The following is a 27,561-nucleotide window of genomic DNA, read 5'->3' as shown; positions in this document are numbered from 1 at the left end:
TAATAAAGAAATTTTAAACAAAATACCCAATTAGATGCATGTGAAAAGCCAAATGAAAGATGTATTAAGCATGGTGTAGTGTGGCAGTGAAATAGAAGTCCATTCCCTAGGGTGTATACAAACAAGGTTAGAAACACTTGTAGTTATAGGTATTTAAAAGGATTTTGAAAACTTCCTTTAGGATACAGCTATTTCAGGCAGTTCAGCACATGGGCATTATGCAGATGGATGTAAGCACCCTTCTTACTGGATGTTTTTGAGATGCTAATTGACAAATGATTTCAGAAAAACATTTTTCTGGAAATTAAGAACATAGACAATCCCTGAGGCAAATATAGAGGGTTTAAACAAAAGTTACTACTAGATATACACTTAAAGCTACCTTAATAATGCATTATCACTATGTACTTTTAGTCCCCTAAAGCTAGGCAATTTCCTAGTGCTTCTACACAAGGGTTTAAGAATATTTCTGACTACCCATCCCCAGGAAGCTTTTAAAACGTCCTTGGATCAAAGGGTACTTTTCAGAAGTAAAGCACTAGTGTTTACACAGGTTGTGGGGGAAATTGTTATTCTATATGTCTATGAGGGACAAGAGTGTCACTTGAAGCACTCCTAAAGTGATGTTTTATGCACTTCTGCATGGGGCCTTTCCCTATGGCTAATATAGCATATTTTTTAAAGATCTTATTTAAATTCCAGCTAGTTAATATACAGTATAATATTAGTTTCAGGTGTAGAATTCAGTAATTCCACCCTTCCTTACAATGCTCAGTGCGCATCACAAAGATAACTCTTTAATCCCCATCCACTTAAAAACCCATTCTGCACCCATCTCCCCTCAGGTTCCATGATTTTATTGTCTATAGGTAAGGGTATGCTTCTTGTTTGCCACTCTCTTTTCTCCCCCTGTGATCATTTTTTGTTTGTTTTGCTTCTTGCGCTCCAAATATGAGTGAAGTCACATGGCCCCATGCCATGTGACCTGGGTGGTGAGAGGAATGTCTGCAATGGTATGTATTGGGCCCCTGCCTGGTGATAAGTGTGGTGGATTGCAGCTATGCCAGGCAACTTCACCTCTGCCTCATGGACTTGACCCTCAAGAAGAAACATAATGGTGGAAACCTATAGGGGCCCTTCCTTCTTCACCTTCGTCCCCGGAGGCAGGGAGAACAGAGAGTCTACTGATGCACCCATGGGTCAGGGGAATAGAGGTATCTGGGATAACAGGGAGAATGAAATCACAGACAAGAGAGCTCAGGGGACGAGGCCATGACTCAAAGATTCCTCAGATTTGGGTGGTGATGTAGAGAGTCCATGAAGTGGGTATAAAGACTGGGTGATGCAGATGAACAACTTGGCCCAGGGGAAGAAGACACACAGGAACAAGGGGGGGGGGGATCACAGGAGACTCAGGCAGGGAAGGGCCAGAAGAACCCATGAACATTGATTTGGGTTTGTCAGGTCGATTTGCTTGCTTGGGGGTTCAGTGTGATATATAGAGGATCCAGGAAAGGAAGATAGGATGGAGCCATAATTCAGAGTGGGAGCACATGGACAGAGGGAGAATGGATTTGCCTTTATGAAGAGTGGGACGGGAAGTGTAAGACAGGGCAATATAATATCCAGATGGCCTCCTGAGGATGTTTCAATTCAATTCAATGAAATCAGAGAAATGATTTTGTCACCAGCAAGATCAATTGAAAGCTCCTACTCTTCTTCCCCTTTAAAACATGAACCGGTTCATTTTCAACACAGGCAAAATCCTTCTTTGGTCCTATCTTGGTAGAATATAAGGACCATATTTTTAAGACTTAAAAAATTCTTTAACATTTTACTGGTATCCTCAGTAATACAGGAGCTGAAGGAATTTTGCAACGCATGTTCATGCACTACTTGTATAAGGGTCATATGTGTTAGTTTTAAAAATTACAATCTGACAGTTTTAGACGTTATTTACTGAAATGCCTGGAGGGTTTTTCAACTGAAAGTAGCCACTCTGCTGTGACAGTGTCTGAAATCTTAAAGCCCAAAACTCCTGTTCTTAGGTCCTGGAGTGTTTCCTAGGAAATAAAATCTTCTTTGTTGACCCTGTGTTTTTCTTGAAATCCACCCCCCTCCTTCACACATTGTTTTGGCAACAAACAGGAAATGGTTGCTTAGGGTCATGAAGCCATTGGTCGTAAGGGGAGGAGAAAATAAGAGAGAGATAAATTTGGGCAACAAATGGCTTAAGTCTGAAGACATAACATGACATTCATGGGGAGAGAAAGGATGTTCTAAAAGGACACAGACATGGAGGACCAAGGTCCAGGAACACAAGACAGTTCTGTCAACTTTTAATGGTTGGCTTTGTGTCCCTGAGGGTCCGAGTTAAGGTGGAACCAGAGGCAGGCAGACAGTGATCTCCTTCAGGTCATGGTCATATGGTTCATGGGATGGAGCCCCAACTCAGGCTCTGAGATTACAGTGTGGAGCCTGCTTAGGATTCTCTCTCTCTCTCTCTCTCTGTCTCTCTCTCTCTCTCTCTGCCTCCTCTAATTTCTCTCTCTCTCACACCCAAAATAAATAAATAGATATTAAGGAAAATGAATGAATGAACGAATGAATGAATAAATAAATAAATAATAGTGTCCCCTCAAAATCTTTTATGTGGAAACTTTAACCCACATTGTGACTATTTGGAGATAAGTCATTGATGGATGTAATTATAGGTAAATGAGGTCATAAAGGTGGTGGTGCCCAAAAAATAGGGCTGGTGTCTTTAAAAGAACTGATAGAGACCCTGGAAGAATCAAACAGAAAATACCATGTGATGACCCAGAAAGACCACCACCATTTGCAAGTCACGGTGAGAGACTTTAGGAGAAATCAAACCATGCACCACCTTGAACTTGGACTCTCAGCCTGCAAAACTGTGAGAAAATAAACAGTTTTTGGTGTAGCCACCCAGTGTGTGGTATTATGTTATAGCAGCCCTAGAAGAGAAGCACAATCCTCAGGGATTCTGTCCCCAGGCAACCTGTCCCAGCATCCAGGAATTTCTGCTCAGCTTGACTAAAATACAACATGGTTCCTACAAGGATAGGTTTTAGGGACAGATTGACAGGACAAGGACACATACTCTGGAACAAGTTCACTAGATAGGGTGTCAGACATGTTTTAGGCCAAACAAAAAAGAAAGCAGCCTTCTCGGTAGAAGATTAGGGCTGCATAAGGAAACACCATCACTTTGGTGAAAGCAGGTTTTGTCTCACTTCCCCACAGGCCAGGAGCACCTTGGGACCACTGAGACTGCTTTCCCATGCTGAGCAGAGATAATCAGCCTCATCCTCAGCCTGTAGCCCAGTGATGCTCAGCGTGCCTGAACTGCCAGACTTATAGCCAGAGGGTCATCCAGAGACTGCAGAGGGTCTGCTATCATCATAATAGATGATGGGTTTAGGGGGCATGCCTGGGAGGTGTTGATACTGTTCACAGAATGACCATCCCTGATGTTGGAACTATTTCCAGTTCAGGAGACGGTGACCCTCTGGCCAAGGGCCTTAGACACTGAAGGCGGCTGGATCAGCACAGACTAGGCACAGGACCCTGGAATGGGGAGAGACACAGAGAGGGTGATGCTGGGTTCTGGACACAACAGGAGGAAACGTGTTCCAAATGTCCTCCCAGGATACTATTCCTATCCCTGAATCCAGTCCCTGATGCAGTGAGCAAGAAGGGTAAGGAGGAGAGCAGACAGACTATGGTGGACACTGTCACCGAACACGCCTTCTGTGTCCCCTAATCTCTCCTCCTCTTCAACGTCTGAGAGGGAGGGCTTGTCCATGCAAATGAGACCTCAACCCTCTGACCCCTCACAGGCCCTGGGTCAGTTCCTTCTGCCAGAATATTTAAGGGGGGGGGGCTAGGCAGAGGGGAGGTAGTGTCGGGCCAGGGAGTGGGCACATCATAACAGTGAGCCCTGAAAAGAGGGCACAGACAGTGCCAGTGGCAGGTTCTTGCTCTGAGCAACCCTTAACCCTCAGCACTGGGCTTTGACAACCCCCTGGTGTCCAGAATCAGACACACTATTGTGTGATATGGTGACAGAGCAGCAGTTCAGAAAAACCTCCTGACTCCCCACTGCTCTGTCCATGGTCTCTGCCTTAGAGCCAGGCAGGTATCTCCTATATCACCTCCAATCCCCTAGGGAAGACTGCATGCTCTTCAGGGTGGACTGTCCATGGTAAAAAGAAATCTCTGGAATAGATCTCTTCCTGTTATAAAGAGACAGTTGAGGGGAGGTGTAGAGCTCTTCTTGAATTTGCTGGGTTTTTATCTTTTTTTACTTTGAAATGATGTTCAGGCGAAGGTGGCCTAATTGGGGGCGTTCTGTCCTTGGCACCTTCAAGAGGAGAACCACAGGCCAGGGCTGCAGTGTCCTCAGAGTTGTTATGAAATCCCCGCGTGGGAACATAGCTCCCATACAAATATGTGATCCTCCTTCAATGCCCTCATAAAAGAAGCTCCTTCATTTGAGAGTCTCTAAGCCCGAGTGTCCATTGCCTCACCAAAATCATGGCATGAGATTCAGATCTCCTAAAAATGGAAAGAGACACTGCTCCTACAGTACCTGCTACAGTGGGGGAGGGATCCAGATGCTGGGTGCCCCAGTGCACACAGAGAGGTCACCAACAGACACATCTCACTTTGTAGAAGGCTCTATTTGTTCGGTATTCTTGCTGTCATGGAGACCTGCTTCCTCTGAGCCTCAGGAGGGAAAGAACAGTTCTCAGAAACACACTGGAATCAGCGGATGCAGAGGGGAAGTGACCTACTTTTGGAAGTAACCTTAGGAGGTGGGTGTGGGCCATGCTGGAACCAGCGACCAACTATGAGCGATCAGTCCACCCACATCTCTGAATCAGGCCTAGACCCTGGGCTGGCATGGGTGGGGCTACCAACTTCTGTCCTGCTCATACATCTCCTGCTCAAAGAATGCCTGAAGGGATACTTTGCCCTAAGTCCTTACTGATGACTATGTAGTTACATTCTGTAGAAGAAGATATTAATAATGGAGCAAGTAACCTGTGTAAGGACACTGAGAAGATATTTACATATCTAAAGGTACTAGAGAAGTGGAGCTAAGAGGTGACAAAAGGTGTCACCCTAAGCTTGTCTTGGTCCCAGGAAGGACCGGAGTGACTGCCTCAAGGAAATCACAGGGAGGTTTTAGTCTCACTTCCCTGTGACCCAGGAGCATTTTGTGAATGTGTGTGTGCCATGTTCTATACCAAGTAAGAGTGAGCATTACCCTCATGTTGGAGCCCAGAGATGGGCAGAAGCTCTGCATTGGCTGGGGCATCTTTGGATACAGAGAAGCGGCTGGGTCCCCAGAGCCTTGGTGCTTATATGAGTCTGTGTGGTAGCACAGAAGGTACCAGGCTGGTAATAATCCTTTTGTTAGTTACCGTGTTTGTATCTGGTTTCTGCCAGTACCAGCCTATGACATAACCACCAACACCAAGACCACCACTCAGGTTGCATCCATAAACCCTTGTGTCCTCACTTTACCAGGGAAGCATCTCAGCTTTCATGGGGAAATGGTCTCCATGCTTTTAGACTCACAGGCCTTTTAGCAAATTCCTGTACCCAGGACCACCTGCTTCCCTCATAATCCCCATCCCTAGTGCACCCAAAGGGATCTTCTTCTTTGATCTCGGGCAGGTGCCCCTCTTCAGTGACTCCTCATTGCTGTTGGCACAAAAGCCACACAACTCCCTCCCTTAAGGGATCTTCCTTCCTGGTCTGGCCCTGCTTTCCATGTAGCCCTGCCTCTTGCTCTTTGACCTCCACATTCCCTGATATCACGTTACTTCAAAATCCTGAATACATATCCCTTCTATAGTATTGTCTGCAATGTGTTAGCAAGGAGATGGACTTCAATTTCAGTTCACAGAGAAAACACACATTTCCCCAGATATTGAGTGAGTCTTAATCGGATAACATATACACATCATCTCAGATAAGGATAGAGAATTTTTAAAGTATATATTGTGGACCTTAGTGACATTACAAATACTATGGGGGATAGTGCAAAGAACTGCCTGTACCCATCACCCAACAACAACCTTCACCTTTAGGACTCATCTTGTTGACTCTCCCACCCTTCTTTGTCCCTCCCATCTTTCTCCCACGCTGAATATGAAAAAAATCCAACCACTTTGTCATCAGTGTATAGAGGTCACTGATGTATGACCTTCATTGAAACAAACTTGGTCATGTTACCTGCACATTTAATATTCCAAAAATTTTTATTTGTATTTATCTTGTACATCAAAGCATTGAACTCCAACTACACTCGCATAAATGTGTTTGTGTTGTAATCTCCAAAATGGTGAGCTAATCAAATTATTAACTGATTGTACTGATTGAAAAAGTAAAGGAAGAGCAAGGAATTTTCTGTTTGGGAGCTGTGAGGTTCATGGAATAACATATCTGTGTAGAATGAAGGGAAACCAGCACAGACATCTTCAGACAATCAGATACTGATTTCCTGCATCCAGTCTCCTGGTAGAATCCTGTCTTCTTGGGACACAAATATTTTAAACCCATCATTATTCATTCATGATATTTCCCTCAAGGTTTCTTGGGATTTGAGATTAAGGGGTTGTATATGACATTTCATGGCTAATACACTAGTCTTTGAGCTATGTTTACCCTTGGGTGACAATCGATATGCTTACAGGCTTTCAGATAAGTGAAATATAAGCAGACACTCAAACAAGTAACTTGAACTCTGGAGGTTAGTTGCTCATGGAGGATGTCTTCTGTCCTCAGAGCCTTCACCACCACCACCTACTGCTCTTGTCTGAAGTCTCTGACCCACACTAAATGCAACTTCAAGGTGCTCAAAACTTTGTCATGTTTTTATTCATCTTCATATCCCATGCATGAAACACATTTCCAAATAGATTAAAGAAGAAGTATCTGGTCTATTTTACTGTAAAAATTGTGTAAAAATGTGATTATAAATTATACACCTCACCTGCCAAAAAAATATGCTCCACGTGCTTGTGAGAAGAGATTCCGTATGATTGAGTCATGGGTCTTCTGACCTCAGCTGACTTCTGGGTCTAACAAGAGGGAAAGCAGAAGCACAGGGAGATGGTATATCTAGTATTTCTTCCAGCTGAATGGCATAAAAATGACTTAATACAAAGACTGAGTAATAGCTGAGAATATGTTATCTCAAACAGTGGATCTCAAACTGGTGTTATTTTGTCCCCTACCCAAGTTATTTGGGAATTCTTGGCAGCATTTTGTGTATCATGAGTGGGATATAGGGGGGCTTCCGGCATCTTATGTGTGGACCACAAAGGATGCTTCTCACCCTCTTACATATACAAAACAGCCCCCAAAGCAAGGAATGAGCCAGTTGTTTTGTCAGAAGTGCTGAGGATCAGAAACTCTGTTGTGAACAAAATCACCTACATTGACTGCAAAGGGATTAAGAGCTCATCCGTGAACACCACGGTTGGGATTTGTATAGATTGACAGACTAAGAAATGTACAATCTAAGGCAAACTTTTCAGGAGGAGATGGGAAGAAGCAACCATCCCTGGTGGGGAAAGACTGAGGACAGACCTAGAACTGGAGAGTACGGGGAATTTTGGTCTTACTTCCCCATGACTCTGAATCATTGTGCTCACAGCTGTCATAAGGAGACTGACAGTAATAATCGGCCACATCCTCAGCCTGCAGGCCCAGACATGGTCAAGTAGGCGGTACTGGAGGAGCTGTTGATGCAGCCAAAGAACTGATTGGGAATCCCAGAGGGTCTTTGGTGTCATAGTAGATCATATTGGTGGGGACCCTGCTGCTGCTGCTGCTGCTGCTGCTGCTGCTGCTGCTGGTAGCACTACACATTTTTGTCTCCAATGTTGCCACTCATCCAAGTGCAAGAGATAGTGGCCATCTGTCCCAGAGATCCCAACAAAAAGTGAGGCTGTGTCAGCACAACCTGGGCCCGAGATTCTACAAGGAGGGGGTGACCTGGAGATCAGTAGGGAAAGGCAGATTCTATTCCCAGGGGTGAGAGATAAGTCATCCTCCCAGGTGACAAAAGGTGCCCTCCTACAATTCCCTGGTGGAGACACCCCTGACTAGGCTTCCTGAGCACCACAGCCAGGGCTTAGCTCATCAACCCTTATTATGTGGACACTTGATCCTTAGGGTAAGGTTCTCTATGCAAATCTTCCCCTTTATGGAGGCTGTACAGGCCCCTCTTGCACTATAATCCTGGGTTTCAGCTGAGCAAAGAGAGGGCTGGAGTGGGAAGACCTTCACCCCAAGGATGGCCCAGGAGAACCTGCAAGAGGCAGGGAGATAGGAGCTCCCAGCTAAGGAATCGGGGAACACTAGGGCCCTCTCGTGGATTCAGTAGACATGTCGACCCAGGATTGGAGCTGGTGTCCAGGACTCTTGCCTCCTTTCACCACTGCTCACAGTTCCAGCCTCTTCATGATGGCTCTTTTCGTTTAGAAATGTGCATAGAAAATTTCTCTGTCTCATTTTGTGAACTGTTAAAAACCTGTCCATTCATCACTGAATCATAGCCATGTATGAACATAGCAACATTTTTTTTTACCCATTCACCTATTGGAGGACATGTGTTGCTTTTAAAAATTTAGGCAATCATGAATACATCTTTAATAAACATTTTTTTATTTTCTTGTATAGACAAAAGTAACTCATTTAGGGCAATACCTGGGAGTGTGAATCCTGTACTGTATTTTATGCGTTTATCTTTATAAGAAACTTCCAAGTTATATTCCAAAGTGGCCGGTCATTTCTCATTCCCAGAGGCAATGGATGAGACTTCCTCCTGCCTCCATCCCAGGCAGTATCTAATGGTGTCACTTAATTGAATTTTAGCCATGCTAACAGAACTCCACAAGTATCCCATTGCTCAATTTGTAATACTCCAATGCCATATTATGTTGGACATCTTTCCACATGTGTAATAGTCATTTGTGTAACTTCCTTGGTAAGTGGTATATTCAGATATGCTCACTGGGGAGGCACTGCCTGGCACCTGGGAGATGAGGAGATCAGCAAAGTTCTAATCTCAGTAGAAAAAGAGAAATTCAGTATCTCTAAGATTTCAGAACTCAAGAGTTCTTAATAAATCCCCAGATAGCACAAGGGACATGAGGGGGATGGACAGAGGGCCACCTGGTTCTCCCAGGTAACACATCCTACACTAGGACCCTTTCAGCCATTGCCACCACCAGCAACTATGGGGACATTTTGCTTCTGGAAATAAAGAAATTATTTTTGTATTGGAATACCAATGTATTCCAAAGGATATAATTTCATTGACCTTATAAACAAACCCAGAGTTCAGAACTTGAAACCCTCTGGTTATGGTAGGACAAGTAATGGCAAAAGCCATGACCTTTTGTCTGTTGTTGGTCACAGGCAAGGACAGAAGAGTGAGGAATAAGATAGGCGAGGAAGTAGAGGGTAAATTTTGCCACAGTTCACCATGGAACAAGAGATCCTTGTGGAATTTGCAGGTGTTTAGTTCTATAATGATAGTCATCAGTCTCTTTCACAGGCTGCAGCCCAGAGGCCACTAAATAGGTTGTTGTAACACACCTGGATCCAGGATTTCAGGCTGACACTCCAGGTAGGTCTTCACTACTCTCCTTGGTTACAAACCTGAGAGCTCTTCCTGGGAGCACTGGCACCATTGGTAACCCCCAATGTTCCTGTTCCTGTGCAGGAGAATGTGACCTGGGATCCTGTGTTAACAAGAGCTTCCCTGGAAGAGTCACATGTACACATATGGAGGAGTGCCTACTCTTAATTGTTCCCAGCCTGACTCCATTCCCTGGATTGTTGAAAAGCTCCAATGAGGGGACAAGAGGACAATGAACAGCAGGGCAAGTTCACACCAGTGAACTTCAGGAAAACTCTCGCAGGAATTCCCAGGAGACCTGATGTCAGCTGTAGCAGAGTTTCCTCCATACATCTACTTCAGCCACTTCCCTGGGTTAGAATCAGCAACCTTGGGGAATCCTCCACCTTCTTTGGGCCCATAATGAGGACTACTGGCCTCAGGCATCACATTTCCCATTTGACTATTCCTCTCTCTCTCTCTTTCAATTAACAACTGGAGAGTGAGGTGACCAACAAGGGTTCAAGGCCAGATTTGTACTTTGTTCTCTCCCCAGTCGGCACAACGAATTTTTTCCCATCGGTTGATGCATCTTGTCCATATGAGGTGGTTGTCTATTCCATACATCTACTCCATATATGTGTCCCTGTTCTACTTTTGGTGTTAGACAAAGTTACGTATGAGAAGGAGAAGATGAAGGGGAGAAGAAAAAGGATAGATTCATAGGAGGAGTATAATGGAATGCAGCCCAGGGAAGCACCTTCCTGAGGCACTTGACAAAAAGGGAAAATGTCCCTTTCCATTTTGAATCCCAGGTGAAGGTGGGAGTTCCTTTTTGTCCCCTGACAACAACAGGTGTTTCTTGACTGGGATAAATAGGCATATTGCCCTGATATTCTGGATCTCAGACATTGGGGATACTCTGGAGAGGAGAGAAAGTGAACCAAAGAAGATCAAGAGGAGGAAGAAGTGCCTAAGCCAGAGATAAAGGACCTCCTCTCCTGGTTCATTTTGAGTTCTCTATACAGAACCCCTGACCCTCCACAGGGTCTTAAGGACCTGCAGAATGTGCTGGAATTAAGGGCTGAGGGGTGTGTGGAAGCTGGACGGGCACAGAGAAGCTTCAGCAAGATTGAGGCCGTCACAGCTCAGACCACTGTGTGAACTCAGCAGCCAGTTGTCCCTCACTCCAGTTCTCCTCCCCCCTCAGGAAACCCCACAATGCCCTGCCTATCAGAAGAGCTCCATCTCCACCTGTCCTCCCTGAAGACTAGTGATCTTGGCAGGGACATTAACTGTGCTGACTGTGATGCTCCTGCCACTCGTGTGTCCATAGAGGAAGAAGGTGGCAGTTCTGAAATCCCACATGGAGGGAAGCTGTGTCAGCATCACCACCTGAAGGTGAGGGCATGGACTCCTCTCTGAACTGCAATTGAGTAGCAGGCTGTGTTCTCACATGTATTGTGTGTTGCAAATGAACAGAGATCCATGTAGAAAATAGGACGATTGGGGCACCTGGGTGGCGCAGTCGGTTGGGCATCCGACTTCAGCCAGGTCACGATCTCGCGGTCCGGGAGTTCGAGCCCCGCGTCGGGCTCTGGGCTGATGGCTCAGAGCCTGGAGCCTGTTTCCGATTCTGTGTCTCCCTCTCTCTCTGCCCCTCCCCCGTTCATGCTCTGTCTCTCTCTGTCCCAGAAATAAACGTTGGAAAAAAAAAAAAGAAAAAAAAAAGAAAAAGAAAATAGGACGATGGACAAGATGAAAGTGGGTGGCAAAACCCATGCCAGCCTGGGATCTAGGCCTCACTCAGAGACATGGGTGTCTGAGTGCTTGTGTTGGAAAATGGAATCCAGCATGACTTTCATCCATCTCCCAGAAATCAGCTCCAAGACCTTCTCTCTGCATCTGCAGATTCTCACCTGTCTCTGGGGAAATGCACATTCTGTCCTGAGACTCAGAGGAAACAGGTGTCTGTGGCTCCAGTGATGTTGAACAAAGCCTTCTCCAAAGGGATATGTGACTGGGTGTGACCTATCTGTGACCACCAGACACAGGAATCAAGATCCCTCAGAATTGGAACAGGTCCTGTGAGAGTCATGTCTCTTCTTTATTCCAAGGTGATATGATCTCATGCTGGCGATGAGGAGGCTATGGACGCTCAGGACTTAGAGATATGTACAGAAGAAGAAAACAAGTTTCACTTCCACAGGTTATGGAGACAGGATCACAGATAAGGTGTAGCTGTGTCCCCACTCCAATGTTGCAGGAATCTGTCGCTCCCTCCCCAGTCTGGGGCCCTTCACATTTCCTGATTCTCTCTGCACAGGTGACAGACCAATGTGGTCTCTGGAAATGGCCCTCAGGAGCCCATCATCTGTTCCTCTTTTCTATCCCCTGGTAGAGTGAGAGCCTTTGTTCTTCCTGAACAACAGTGAAGGTCTGACTGCCAAAACTTAATCACTTTATGTACTGGAGAGACATGTCTTAGCTACTCTCTAGTTCTGGGAGGTCATTGTCTTCAGGTAATAGTATGAGTTAGCAAAGGTTAGTCTCCTGGTGTTCAAAAGTGTCTCTCAGGTGGCCTAATCTGAGCTAGCCATAACTGCTGTCTGTGCCTCCCCCAGTGACATCACTGCCCTGATGTCTCCATGGGTCATCACACTGATTCCAGTGTTAGCCATACAACTCCCTTGAGAACCTGTGCCTCCTGCTGACTTACCATTCTAGCCATGCCTGTCACACACACACAGGTATTTAAAATTAACCCTTCTCAAGAGATATAATTTCAGGAGCACACCCCCACATCCATCCTGCTGCCCCTTCCCTGCAGCCTCTGCTTCTCACAAAGATCAAGAGAGAGGGAAGATCTGGGAACCTTCCTGAGCCCATCCCTGTAATTTCCCCAGGAAAGACGAATTGGTGAGGTCAGCACGGGACTTTGTTGCATTTGTAGCTGGTGTGCAGTGAATGAAATGTCTCTTCCTGAGAATGGATTTTGACTAGAATGAACATGTTGACCATTTTGCTCATTCTGGTGGACAGCTTGTGTGGTCAGAACCACCACTGAGTATGTGGTGACAGGATCATGTCACATATCACAGAAGCTCTACATCCTCAGGAATGCCATAGGACTTTGGTGAAAGTTCATTTTGATTATCCTCATGATTATTGGCATCCTGTCAGACTTGCAGGCCAAGATGATTATGGCTGGAACCACTTGACACCATAAAATGTGCAGCTCAGGGGATCTTTTGGGTGAGCTGGGCTCATGTACCATCATGGAAAGAGCTTCTCTGGGGCCTAAATGTAAACTGGAGCTCACCATGGGCACTGTCCTGTATATCCTGGAGAGGGTAGCCTCTTCATTAGGAGGGCACATCCTTCCTCCACAGTCATTTCCCTTGGAAGGCAAGACACAGGCAAGGTTGACATGGGGGTAGGGGGCTCATAATGGACATGGCCTTAACCTATCTCCTCAGATGTGGGGATCAAAATGAATGGCACAGTCCATTGGGGTCCTTATACTCCTTCCTCCAGAGACAAGGGACCGGAGTAGTGGGTAAGGTTTTCTCTGAACCTGAGATGGGTCTTCAAATAAAGTTCTCATGTGCTCCAAGAGTGCCTTGGATGTGTGCAACAGTGCCTCGTACCTTGCCTTTTCTCTCCGATGCACATTCTAGAAAGAACGGCTCCTGTCGAATGGGTGGGAAACAGCATCAGCCGTCGACGTGATGGAAGCGTACAGCAGACTGCTTCAAGCTGAAGCGAGCAGGTGCGGATTGGCAAGAGTTAGTTTCACGGCGAACAATTCTGATGGATGAAAGGCATAACTGTCTTTAATGTAAACACAAACACAAAACAAACCTCAAACCTCCAACCCTCACTAGATATATTTTGAACCATGTTAATCTGCTAATACAGGCTAAACCATAGCACCTTGAGAGGAACTCATTAGCCACTAACGGAGATAGGGTTTGTGCCAAAGCGGGTTCTTTTGGTCAAAACGAGCAGTCACACCTGTCGCACTCCCAGAGCACCCTGTGCGGTGGCAATTCTGCACAATCCCTGTGTTTTGGAGGAGGGAGATGACATTGCCCAAGGGCTTCTGAGGGGGAAAAGTCTGCTTGCAGACTGTTTCTTTAAACTTATTTTTAAGAGAGAGAGCGCGAGTGGGGAAGGGGCAGCGAGAGAGGGAGGGAGAGAGAGAATCCCAAGCCGGCTCTATGATGTCAGTGCAGAGTCCGAGGTGAGGGCCTTGAACCCATGAACTGTGAGGTCGTGACCTGAGCCAAAATCAAGAGCCGGACGCTTAATCGACCAAGCCACCCAGGCGCCTCTTTGTGTATACAGTTTAAAGCTTCTATTTAAATGCTCTTTTGAAAAAAATCATACAAGCACGTGATAAAACAAAACAGAAGAAGACAGTGTAGAGTACAAAGACCAACCCTTCCATCCTGCTCCCCTCACCACGAGTCTACCACCTTCTCTCAAGAGACAAGTGCCCTTGCCTGTGTCTTCCAGAAGTGAGCTATGCATGTGGAAGCACGTATGTCCCCCACTTGCTCTTTACGTAGATAGCAGCGTACCCTGCACGTTATTTACTCTACAGTTTGCTTTTCGAATTCCACGGTAAGCCTTAGAGACTGTTCCAGGTCGGTGCACACAGACCCATCGCATTCTTTCAGACAGCTGCATATCCTCCAGTTGTGTGAGTGCGCCATAACCTCTTGAACCCAGCTCTCCTCGGTTACAGCTATGATGCAGCTGTGAGGCTGCAGTCAATATTCTGGAACGTACATCTTTGTACATATAGGATAAACTCTTAAAGGCAGAACTGCTGAGTGAAAGGGTGTACATTTTAAATGCGGGGTGGGGGCGGGCACCTGGCTGGCTCAGTCGGTAGAGCATGCAACTGACTCTTGATCTCAGGGTCGTGAGTTCAAGCCCCACATTGGGTGTGGGGCCTACTCGAAAAAAAAAAAAAAGAAAAGAAAAAAGGAGGGCGCCTGGGTGGCATCTGACTTTGGCTCACGTCACGATCTTGCGGTCCGTGAGTTTGAGCCCTGCGTCAGGCTCTGTGCTGACTGAGGGGGGAGTGGGGGGGTGGGGGTAAGCATCTGCATGATGAAACAAGGCGTTCCTTGAAACTGGCAAACTCTTGAGGCCCCCGTGGATGTTCTAAGAAAGGACAGGAGCAGACAGTTGCCACCTGCCTCCTGTGGGAATTCTGCAGTCCTCAAAACTGCCTGCAAGGCTTGGGGCTTCAAGGGTTCAAGGAGGTTGTGCATATTTATTACTAACGTGGGATGTGGGAGAGAGAACACTGATGTGAAACCTAGTCTAGTTAAAGGTTATCGAGCCCAAGCAACATTTCTGAAAGTCTGAAAGTGAAGCTGAAATATACGAGAAAAGCCAATGAGGAAATATTACTAAGAATAAGATTGTCAGGGCTCCTGGGTGGCTCAGTTGGTTAAGTGTCCAGTTTTGGCTCAGCTCATGGATTCACGGTTCAGGAGTTCAAGCCCCATATTGGGCTGTGTGCTGGCAGCTCAGAGCCTGGAGCCTGCTTCAGATTCTGTGTCTCCCTCTCTCTCTGCCCCTCCCCTGCTCACATTCTCTCTCTCTCTCTCTCTCTCTCAAAAATAAACATTAAAAAGAAAAATTAAAAAAAATATATGATTATCTAATAATTCTTAAAAAAAAAACCCTCCTACTCTTAATAAAAACTTCTGGTCCTTAAACAACAACAACAACAACAACAACAACAACAAACGTGCTCTTAGAATCTTCTACCTGCAGGTGGCTGTCATAATTTAGAAGCATGTTCTGACATGGGCTGGCATGGCACCATTTTTCTAAGCTATGCCAGTTCCTCTCTGTGGGAAGAGACAGAAAGTCACCCGGGAGCAGACTGCTGGTCTTCAGGGGCTCGGGTGAAAAGACCTGCCAAAGGTCATGGAATGAGAAGCAAGGACACAAGCAAGGAGGCTTAAGAGAAACCTCAGTGCAGAAGGGTTCTGTCTTTCCCGGCGTGCTCTGGGGTGGGCGGAGAAGGAACGGGGTTGAGGCCGAGTGAAGGGATGTGTACAAAGGGTCCCAGGCCTTCTGGAAGAAACCCCCAGCCCCAAAGTTAGGGAAGCCTGTGAGAGACGAAGTGCGGTGGCCCCGGCCGAGGTCCCTGCAGGAAATATCCCTCCTGCAGGGCAGAAAAGTCCAGGCTGGTAACAGGCCACCTCAGGGCCTCAGGGTGGTTCTGACAGGTCTGGTCACCGTCACTGAGACTCTAAGTCCTTCAGGAGCCAACTCAGCCCAGAAGTGGAGGATGATAGCATGAGAGGCAAGAAGTGGAAACTCTAGGCTGTTGCTGGCAGGGCCTGTCCCATCAAGGACACCGTCACAGCAGCGAGCGACAGGCCCGCAGCCTGCCCGGGACCCGTGACCAGGCTGCAGTGCCCGTGGACCGGCCAGGCCAGCCAGCGCCTCCCCCACCCCACCCCGACACCTGGCACTTGAAAGCAGGACAGCCCCATTTGAACTTCACAACATGACACTGAAGTTCCAGATCCCCTTTTTATCACCGTGCAACCCAACTGCTTTTCTTTCCTGCTCGGGAACATGCCGATCAGTCTCATCGTGTCTCAGATCATACACACAGATGTGCGTGCACAGATCTGCTTCAGTTCTCACCGATGAGGCTTTGTTTTGTTTTCCTCTTTAAGCAAAGCACTTTAAGAAGATTTTATTTTGTTACCTGTAACAGATCTTCACTGAGGACTTCTGTTTTCTCAGCTCTGTGGGAAAAAATGAAAAGCTCAGAGTCAGAAATCCAGAAATGCAAAGGAACTCGTGAAATGTAATAATTATTATCCCAGAGTTTAAAACAAAACAGCTAGGGACGGACGCCTGGGTGGCTCGGTCGGTTGAGCGTTCAACTCTTGACTTCAGCTCAGGTCATGATCCAGGGTCGTGGGATCAAACCCCACGTCGGGCTCTGTGTGGAGGGTGGCGCCTGCTTGGGGTTCTCTCCATCTCCCTTGGCTCCTGTCTCCCCCTGTTCCCCGCTTGTGTATGCACGCTCTCTCTCTCTAAAATAAAAAAATAAAAAATAAACAAAACAGGCAGAAATGAATGATAACGTGGGGAGAAATTCCACCAATGTTGACATCAGAGGGCTCCTTGAGCAAAACCAAAGAAAAAAAAACCAGCAAACGAAAGTCTGCAAAGAATAGCAACCCCAAACAAGAACAAAGCCTCAAGACCAGTGGCTCCCAGACCTGGGCGTGTATAGAATCACTGAGGGTGGGGAGTGTGCGGATTTAAAATGCCAGTTTCCAGGCCTCACCTCTGTTCAAAAGCAGGTCTGGAACACGATCCTGCTTCTTTAAGAGGCCCTTGCCTCCCAGAATTCCATGGCCGAGACCCACAGGCCACCCTTGGAGAAAAGACTGCTCTAGAGGCGCCTCGCTGGCTCAGTCGGTAGAATGTGCAACTCTAGATCTGGGGGTCATCAGTTTGAGCCCCACATTGGGCATGGAGCCTACTTAAAATAAATTTAAAAAAATAAAATAAGAAAAGACCGCTGTAGAGAAGCTGTACCTTCAGTTCCTAAAACGATCATTTCTGAGCTTCACAGCCTTACTGAAACAAGTTTGTCACAAATCCAGGAACGTGATTCAATAATACACACACAAATAGTAACAACTGAGTACTCCTTCCTTCAGGCATCTCATCTTTACTTTATAAAAGAAACAAAGTATTTTCACAGCTTTCTCCCACTCATGCTTTCCAATTATCATTAATACGTAGACCTTTCCAGAAAGCCGACCTGGCGGCCATCAATCAGCAGAGGAACATCCTGAGTTGCTCGAGCCTCAGTTGCCAGATCACGGTACTTCCCGAGGACTCCTCTGCAGTCCAAAGGGGCAGCATTGTTGCTGTACGTAATACCCAGAATGATGGCAATCGAGGTGCCATAGTGGGACTTCTGGTTCAAACAGTGATTTAAGTCGAGTCATTTGACACCCCTGTAATCAAGTCATTTGATTACAAAGCAAATCAATGTATTTATTATCCTTTTTTTCATTTTACCAACTAGACCCTTTGCTTTCAATTTAGAGGGACTTTACCTAAAAAGGTATCTGGAGACTGAAATCTATGTGGAACATATTATATGAAAATGTTAACATACAGCTTGAGAATAAGTGGACACTATGTTTCCTGCCTTTATGGACACTCAGCCACATATTACATCGATAAAATTAATTTTAGAAAGAGATCCAATATCTCTTCTTAATCAGATTTATTTCTGGGCTTTCTAGTCTGTTCCATTTATGTGTCTTTTTTATGCCAATACCATCCTATTTTGATGACTACTGCTTGGTAATATACAGCCGACCCTTGAACAACAATAGGAGTTAGGGGTGTTGACCCTGTGCAGTGAAAAATTGGCACGTAACTTTTAACTCCCTGAAAATTTAACTACTAGTAGCTACTGTTGACCAGAAACATCACTGAGAACATAAATAGTTGGTTAATATGTATTATATGTTATGTGCATTGTTTAATGTATTTTTACAATAAAGAAAGTTAGAAAATGTAATTACTTTTTAACATTTTTTAATGTTTATTTACTTTTGAGAGAGAGAGAGTGAGTGTGTGTGTGTGTGTGTGTGTGTATGTGTGTGTGTGCAGGTGAGGGACAGAGAGAGGGAGACAGAATCCATACCAGGCTTCAGGCTCTGAGCTGTTAGCACAGAGCCCAATGCAGGGCTCGAACTCACGAACTGCGAGACCATGACCTGAGTCGAAGTTGGACGCTTAACCGACTGAGCCAGCCAGGCACCCCTAGAAAGAAAATGTTATTAAGCAAATTGTATGGAAAAGAAAATACATCTACAGTATTGTACTGTAAAAAATCTGCATATACGTGGGCCCATGCAATTCAAACCCACGTTGTTCCAGGATCAAGGAGTTTGAAATCGGGAAGTGTGACGCCTCCAGCCTTGTTCTTCTAGCTCAGGATTGCTTTTGCTGTTTCAGTCGTTTGTGGTTCCATGTGGATTTTACAATTGTTTTTCTTTTTTCTGTGAAGAATGCCATTAGAATTTTGATAGGAACTGTACTGAATCTGTAGACAGCTTTGGGTAGTATGGAGGTTTTAATAATATTAAATCGTCTAAACCATGAATACAGGCTATCTTGGGAAGATTACTTTTCGTGACGAATCACGAGTCTGGAATGTAACATACAAACTGGGGTGGCTCCTTCACACAAAGATACCCCCATTGGTCTATGCTATCCCCACCTTAATTTTAGGGAACCACCATGGTCCCTCCCCCAGTATGTGCTCCAAATGACTCGATCTTTCTCATCACTGTGTCTGGTCCAAGGCTCAGCCCTTTCTATGCTGAACTGTTTGGGAGTGTTCATCTTTACCAGAGAATTTGCCAGTAGAATTTTTACCCAGGGAAAGTCTAGCAATTACTCAGAATACTGGCCACGGTGCCCATTCAAAGAGTATATTAGCCACAGACACTTGGTTTTTACTGAGATGTGATTTTTTTTTTAAGTTTACTGATTTATTTTGAGAGAGACAGGGAGAGTGTGACTAGGGGAGGGGCAGAGAGAGAGGGAGAATCCCAAACAGGCTCCTCGAGATCAGTGCACAGAATCTGATGCAGGGCTCAATCTGACAATCTGAACCGCGAGATCATGACCTGAGCCGAAATCAAGAGTTGGACACTCAACCGACTGAGCCACCCCGGCGCCCCTGAGATGTGATTTTTGATCAGATTTTAAAAATTCATGAATAAAGCAAAGAGGGAGAGCAATATGTTAAGCTTATCAAGGCACCTAGAGACAACGCAAGCCAACGATTAAAAAAAAACACTTGCTAAATCAGATTGTTTTCAATCAGACATTTTGCTCCACAGACCTAAACTTTTTGTATACGGGTCTTTTTTCTGCTTCGTCAGAGCCTTCTTTGTGTCCAATGTTCTGTGCTTGAAAACACACTTGAATGTTTCCTGTCTGTAACTGGGAAAACGATACAAAGCAGGAAAGCACTTCCGGCTAACCATTTTACTCTGGGGTTTGTTTTTTCCTATGCAAGCCACTGTGCAATCTCACTCGTCATTCCAACAAGGCTTCCATAGGGCAGGATTTTTAAATTTATCACTTTTTGGTAAAGCATTAACTTTTTCCCTTGTAATCCCCAAAACCTACAAGCCAGCAGGGCTGTGCAGGCCTTGATGTCTTCCCCGGTTCCCTTGACTGGTTGTGGTAATGGCCAGCCTTTCAGTCGTGCCTAATGGGAGTCTCACTCTTACTGGGCCAGAAGAAAATGGAAACGCCCCCAACCTGAAGCAGTTCAACTTACCCGGAAAGACACAGATGCTTACACTAGGGCACAGGGTCAAAGGAAAATCTCCAACTGGCTGGACAATTTCCAACTCTAATTGTGGACTGATTTCTGGAGAAGTTTCTGCCATCAGTACACTCAAATGCCCAACGCCACTGATGTGAAACACCACCTTGTTTCCCAGGATACAGACTACTGCACGTGGGCCGCGTCCACCTGCATAACGCACGTATTATGGGACCGTGGAAATAAATGCTCAAGTCCACACCTTCAATGCATGCTGTGATCTGCCAAGCACTGTGCATGACTGACCTCTTCCCTGCGAGCCAGAGAGATCCACGGGGGCAGAGACCAAGTCTATCTCGGCCATCACTGCCCCCTTCCCCGGAGCACCCGGCTTGCCATTGCCACCTGCCCGCCACACCATTGTGGGTGCTTCGTAAATACACACTGAATGCATTAATGAAAAAGCAAATGGCTGTCCCAACAATAGAGAATGGTTTGAAAAAAAGGTCTTTGTAGATTTCAATAGAGGTAGCAAGAAAAAAATTCAATAGCAGTAGGCAGAAAAGCAGACGTGTGCGTAGAATTGCCTTCCACAGTAAAATCCACAGCGACTAAAATTAAAACATGATAGTGCCTTCCCAAGCTAGTGTTTTTTTTTTGTTTTGTTTTGTTTTTTAATGAAAGAAAGAAATACAGCAAGTAAACTACCCATATTACCAGGGGTCAGCAAACTATGGCCCACAGATCCAATCTAGCTCAGTGCCTATTTTTGTATGGCAAGCTAATGGTTTTTACTTTAAAATGGTTGGGGGTGGGGGAAAGAAACTCAAAAGAGGAACATACGTACGATGCGCAAGAATGATATGAAATTCAAGTTTCGGTGTGCACAAATCAAGTGTGACTGGAGCACAGCCAGGCTGATACGTTCAGGCATCATCTATAGCTGCTTTCACAGCACAACGGCAGGGTGGCGTTACTGCAACAGAGACCAGACGGCCTGTGGAGCTCAAAATATTTACTCTCTGGCTGCCTACCAACCAGGGTGCCAACCCGGCTGCACACCAGTGATCCTCACGGGGTGTGGTGCAAACCTCGCAAGGAGGCTTTCTGGAGTCACTTTGAGGACTGGTACGTGAAGCCGGTCTGGAGGCGTGAAGCCGGTCTGGAGGCGTGTAGCCGGCCTTCTCTGAAGTCCCGCCTCATGTTTGAGAAGCTGCTGCTAAAATGAACGGGGGCGGCTGACTCTGATGATACAGTCCAAATGTGAGGCACAGCCCGATGCTGGTGACGTTGGTGACAGGCGGAAATCAGAAGTGATGTCTCTCCTCCCCCTACCCACCTCCACCCACTCCCCTCCCCAAAGCGCACTGAAATATTGTAACTATTGTTCTCTTCCCGATCCTTACCGATACACCTATGTCAGGACAAGTTCTAAATAAATACAACTGCCTGGGTCAGGCGTCGGCAAACTTTTTCCGGAAAGGCCAGATCGTAAATATTTCAGGCTTGCAGGCCACGCCATTGCCGCTGCAACTACTCCGCTCTGCCGCTGAGACACAGAGGTTGTCACAGACAACATACAGACGAATGGACCTGGCCATGTTCCAATAACCGTGACTTCTGGCCGCTGAAATGTGAGTTCACATAACTTTCCTATGTCACAAAACATTCTCCTGATTTTTTCCCCAAACATTTAAAACTGCATAGTTTGCTGACCTCTGATCTGTGTACCAGTTCAGTGTGGTTTCCCAAGAAGCTTCGATCTTTTCTAATCACTCCCAATTCTTCTTACTTTGAAGGGGGATGTCTGCGCGTTCCCAACTTGCTCTTCTGAAGGCAAGCGGCGCTGCTAGCTTTTCGGGATTTCACCAGCTCTGAGCCACTCTCAGCCCGAGAGCAAAAGCTCACCTTTTACCACTCAGTCCCTCTCTCCCCAGGGATGGCAAACACACGGCCTGAGAGCCAACACTAACTTCAAACATCAGTGCCTTCCCACTGCCCCAAGGTTCTGGTGTTGACGGCTTTGGTTGACCAAGCCACACGAGAGTTCATAATTCTGTTGGTTTTTCACTTCAACCATCACTTGGGTGTATCAAAAAAAAAAAAAGTGAGACATGGAGAGAACTTTTAATAAACTGATTTGAAATGCTGCTTACCTGCAAATATTTAAGTGCCTGTTTGAGAAAGAATATAAACTCTGACCAATCAATTGAGGCGTCTCAATACGGTCTACAGGGCAAAGACATACATGGTCACCGACTGCAATGAAATTTATGTTTGCAGGGAAATGACAGCGGCCAGATGCATTCTGCCGGGAACCAGATTTTGAGCAATGCTGTCCTCTCCTGGTACAAGTCTTTACAAGACCCACTTGAGCCTCTGTGCCCAGTCTGGACACACTCATCTGATTTCACAGTGAGCCAGGGAACTACTGGGTGACTTTTTCCTGTTCTGTCTCATTAGATTAGCTGTCTTCTTAAATTTCTGGGCAGTGATCTGAAGTCTACCTAACTGGATTTTAAAAGTAAAGGAACCCTATGACACTTTATCAATGAAACAATTGGTTACACATTCCAAAAGTAGTTTTAAAAGACTTAAAAGAGGGTTTATAGACTTCTAAAGGGAAAGTATGGGAAAAGAAAAACAGAAGACCCCCGCATAACACTGAAAAGGAAAAGGGTATTTTTCCGAGGGAAAATGATCAAAGAATTTTGGTAATAGGATGGGTGAAATATACCTAATACCTATCTGTATATACCTAATACATATACCTACGTACACATTTGCCTTCATATTTATAGCTTTTCTAAGATTAATACCGTTTATTTTTTACCTTAAACAACGATAACAAAACCCTGATGGATCTTAACTGAATCTATACTATTATTTGAATTTCAGTCAATAAGATGAAAGGTTATATTCTCAGATAAACGGAATTGAGTTTTATTGTCTTCCTACCTACTGAAGCTTATCCCACAGCTTTTTGTTTGGTCAGTTGGCCTTTTTCCCCCTCTGACACACGAAATGGAATCTATTTGCTGTCCCTGCTGTAACCATGTGCTCCACCAACAATTTCTGCTCGTGGCGAAGTCGGAAGGAAGCTCGCTGCCAGGGACACTGTGCAAGTCCCTGCAGTGGTCTCCCCAGGGGAGTCATTTAGATAGTAAACCTGCTTGGGCCTGAGGGCAGCTGAGTTTGAGATTTCAAAATGTACTGAAGCAGGCAGAAATATGTGAGACATATTTTGTAAAGGATCTCAATGCGGACAAAGCATGTGGAGCTAAATCCTATCGGGGGGGGGGGGTTCTGGGATGGGGGATTCAGTTTACTGCCACAGCCGGGCAAGAAGTCAGGCGGAGGCGAAAGGCCATACACAAGAAAATGTAAAGCAGGAGTGCCAAAGGCAAGGCCACACAAATTCAGGGCTCGGCTCTGACTCAGTGCCGTGGCCGCCGGCAGGGAGGCACTCCGCATCTTAAGACAGGTTGTGCAAGCTCTTTTCCAAATGCTTTTCCCTAAGTCAGCACATTTGGACTTTGAAAAGCACGTTTCCATAAAAAGCAGGTTATAAATGATCATTGAACTCTCAGTCCAGGACCCGTTGGGCTTACGGCTTCTCTGAAGTGCCCATTACGCTTACAGCTTATCTAAAAGGCAGCCCTTGTAGGCGCCTATTGATTTTTCTGAGCCACTGTGAATCTAGGGAACAGTAGTTAAAAAAAAAAAAAACCCAAGAGGTAACAGCGATTCTCAACCATAGCTACACATTATAATCCTGGGGGCTTTAAAAATACTACAGGTGATTCCATTTTTTTTATATATATATTTATTTTTGAGAGACAGAGAGACAGAACACGAGCAGGGGAGGGGCAGAGAGAGAGGGAGACACAGGATCCGAAGCAGGCTCCAGGCTCTGATCTGTCAGCACAGAACCCGAAGCGGGGCTCGATCTCAGTAACGGTGAGAGTGTGACCCGAGCCAAAGTTGGAGTTTAACTGACTGAGCCACCCAGCCACCCCCAGATGATTCCATTTGTATGAAATGGCCAGAAAAAGCAAATCTACAGAGGCAGAAAGCAGATACTAATCTGTTAACTGTTAACTAACTAACAGATAACTAATCTGTTAACTGAGGGCAGGGGTGGAACTGAGCACTGACTCTAAAATGGCCTAAGGGATCTCATCGGGGTGAGAGAACTTTTGTAAAATCAGACTGTGGTGACGGTCACACGATGCTGTCGGTTTGCTAAGAAATCACTGAGTTTTGGGGGCGCCTGGGTGGCTCAGTCAGTTAAGCGCCTGACTGCGTTCGGCTCAGGTCATGATCTCGCAGTTCGTGAGCTCAAGCCCCACATCAGACTCCATGCCGACAGCTCAGAGCCTGGAGCCTGCTTCGGATTCTGTGTCTTCCTCTCTCTCTGTTCCTCTCCTGCTTGCACGCTGTCTGTCTGTCTCTCTCTCTCTCTGTCTCAAAAATAAACATAAACATTAAAAAAGGAAAAGAAAGAAAGAAATCACCGAGTGTTGCACTTAAAACGTGCGAATTCTATGACATCCCAAGGTGGTTTCAGAAAGATTAATGCCCGGACCCCAAGCCGGAATGACCAAATGGAACCTCTGGGGGTAGGGCCGGGCATTCCAAAGTACGGCGAGGGTTGAGAACCCCCCAGGGAGGAGGGCCAGAGGACCAAAGCTGGCAGGTGGCGCGGTAACCACCAGGACGCGACAGAAAGAGGGTCCAGCAGTAAATGGCTGGCGGTAGCAAAAACAGAGGTGCTCCCATAGAATGGGCCGCGGCCGCACCCTTGCTGGGTCAGTACTGCCTGAAACGGGGTCTGATTGTGTGACTCACAACCGAACTCACGCTCCTGCCTTTGCAGGCTGAGTGATAAGAACCCGAGGGCTGGCGGACTCTAAGGTTCACCACAGGCAAAGAAGGAGACGGAATGCGGTATGAGCTGAGTCAGGGCTCTGGGGTCAGACAGATCTGACTTGGGAGTCCCAGTGCTGTTGCTTGGTCGCTGCAAATATGAGTGCCCATGCCTTCCACAGTCAAATGGGAATGATGGTCACAATAATGCCGCCACCACAGTGATCGTTTACGACGCCATTCGTCTCCTTCGGCTCATTAATGTGGTCCCGGGTGAGGGTTCACGGAGCGTCAGCTGTCCGGAGCAGTACGACAGATGACCGCCACCTTCAGATAACTCCCAAGCTAAGTCTTATCTGTGGAAGGCTTCTGCAGTGACCAAGCGTTCTAGCTTCTCCCAGAAGTTATGGCCGAGTGCAGGCCACACAAAGATAAAACCACAACAGAAGCGGGCAGCCCGTTCAACTACAACAAAGAGTTGATTGTGGTCACACTGCGTGGGCTGGAGGCCCCCAAAGAGAATCACAGGCACGTAACGCACAGAAACTCAGAGACCTAGTACGTGGTGAGTTAGCAAAAACCCTTCATCAAAGGATCGTCTCAGTCCTCTGTGCCTGACGCCGCTGGGAATGAGGCTATAAAAATGCCAGCCCTGGTGGTTCTCAGGTGTGCCTTCCCAGAGGGGCAAAGAACTCTCTGGACAGAAACCATCTTAGGATGACCTTGCTATGAGATGTGTAGATCTTCATTCATTCAGCCGGTATTCGTGGAGCCCTCTCTAAATGTCAAGAACTGGGGAAGCTAGAAGGAGAGAAATGAGCCGCAGTCCCCACCCTTGGGAGCTAAAAGGAAAGACAGAAATGTAAAGAACCAAGTTTGTTCCGAGTTTCTGGGAGCAGAGAGACAAGCAGAATGGATTGTGTGGCCAGGGAAGTCTTTACAGAGAAGCAGCCTAAGCAGACCCCAACAGTATGGGAGAGGGAAATGCGCAAAGGGTCCTACACTAGGGCACAGAAGAAGAGGAGAGGGGGGCCTGGCTGAAAAGAACCAAGAACCAGGAACTAAGGGGCAACAGGGAGCCACTGATGGTTTCTCTGTCCCGGAGTGGCATCAGATTTGAGTTTCAGAATGAAAATTCTGACACTGGAGGACAGGCCAAAGGTAGGAGAGCATTTGAGGGCCTCTGCAGTTATTCAGGGAGTGAACAAGAACACAGGCAGGAAGCCCTCCCAGTCCAATCTGGGCCGATGCCATGCTGCTATTTTAAAAGAAATGGTAGGACTGACTCACTGACTATAAACCATCAACTTGAAAAACGCTTTAAAAAGTTCAAGGAAAACCTATAAAATGTGGAGGTCTCTCTGATTAGGAAATAAATCAGAATAGAAGCTAGAATTCACAGACCATAACTCAGGTAATCAACCAGCTTTCCAGTACTAGATTAAGCTTGCATTCGTACATTCCTCTCTGTTGTGAAAGCACTCTTGCATAATTACTTGATTTTATTCTCTTACACCTACCCTTATGGGGCAATTTTTATCCCTGTCTCACGGGTGTGGAAACTGGGGCAGCCACCCGTTAAATAAATGACATGGGAACCGAAGCCTTTGGACCCTCAGGAAGAGCAGTTTGTTTTTTCTTTTAATTTTTTTTTCAACGTTTATTCATTTTTGGGACAGAGAGAGACAGAGCATGAATGGGGGAGGGGCAGAGAGAGAGGGAGACACAGAATCGGAAACAGGCTCCAGGCTCTGAGCCATCAGCCCAGAGCCCGACGCGGGGCTCGAACTCACGGACCGCGAGATCGTGACCTGGCTGAAGTCGGACGCTTAACCAACTGCGCCACCCAGGCGCCCCTAGGAAGAGCAGTTTTAAGGTCCCTGACCAAAGCGGACTCTCTCCTCATTTGTTTTCACGCTAGTTTCTGGTCCCAGCTCCACCACAAGCTAACCTTAGGCTCTAAAAATACAACTCGTGACATTCCTGTACCTCACTTTATTTACGTTTGCATCAACCATCTCATGCAACTTTTAAGAGATTGCAACAAAACAGAATATTTGTGAGAAAAGAGAATATTTGAAACCTTCAAAGCTGTGCTTTGCAAATGTACGGTCGTATCTGTATAAACAACCATAAATGCTACATATTTTTCAAGGCATGCAAGGCAGAGAATTTGGAATAACTGTGGATCCTCTAAGTGTCTAGGAGGAGAACACATTGCAGATGTAGCCCAGAAAGTTCCATGATCAGCGTGGTGCAGAAAATGAAGGGAAAAAATGTTCACCTGGAAAACTGGGGTGAGGCTCTTTTGCTGGATGACGGTGAGATTCTGGGTGGACAACACCATAAATCTTCACTTGCCCTTTTTTAAAGGTCAAAGAAAAGAGTGTTCCAACACCGTGGCTTGATGGAGGGAAGGACGCTATTGATGACTCAAAACAGAACGCAAATTTTTTTTTTTTACCCTTAAAAAGAGGCTTTTCCCCCAAAGGATATTCAGAATGATGAAATGGTCCCTGAGTGGAACAGTACGGCCCATTGCTGCATTCGACCCCACAGGGTGTCATGCATACTTTGCCACTAACCTTTTCACTCAGTTAGTCACTGAGCAAATATCTGTTGGAGTCCCTTCCATGAACCATCGCGAGTAAGAGTCACG

The 27,561-nt window shown here is 46.1% G+C and overlaps 1 long non-coding RNA gene across 2 annotated transcripts; it reads right to left on the bottom strand.

Annotated features, from left to right (window-relative positions):
* Window positions 1-155: 155 nt before the first annotated feature.
* LOC123589581 lies at window positions 156-27,209 on the bottom strand. 2 transcript variants are annotated; one of them, XR_006708404.1, is made up of 6 exons: window positions 27,187-27,209; window positions 16,419-16,458; window positions 13,245-13,477; window positions 6,129-6,132; window positions 1,857-1,861; window positions 156-171 (listed from the first exon to the last, which is right to left on the bottom strand). It is a non-coding gene; the product is annotated as an uncharacterized LOC123589581 (long non-coding RNA). The 2 variants fall into 2 exon arrangements; XR_006708403.1 differs by lacking the exon at window positions 27,187-27,209 and adding an exon at window positions 17,010-17,435.
* Between the last annotated feature and the right edge of the window lie 352 nt (window positions 27,210-27,561).

This window comes from Leopardus geoffroyi, chromosome E3 (assembly GCF_018350155.1).
Source record: "Leopardus geoffroyi isolate Oge1 chromosome E3, O.geoffroyi_Oge1_pat1.0, whole genome shotgun sequence".
Taxonomy (NCBI): Eukaryota; Metazoa; Chordata; class Mammalia; order Carnivora; family Felidae; genus Leopardus; species Leopardus geoffroyi.
This window is presented reverse-complemented; position numbering and strand designations above follow the sequence as displayed.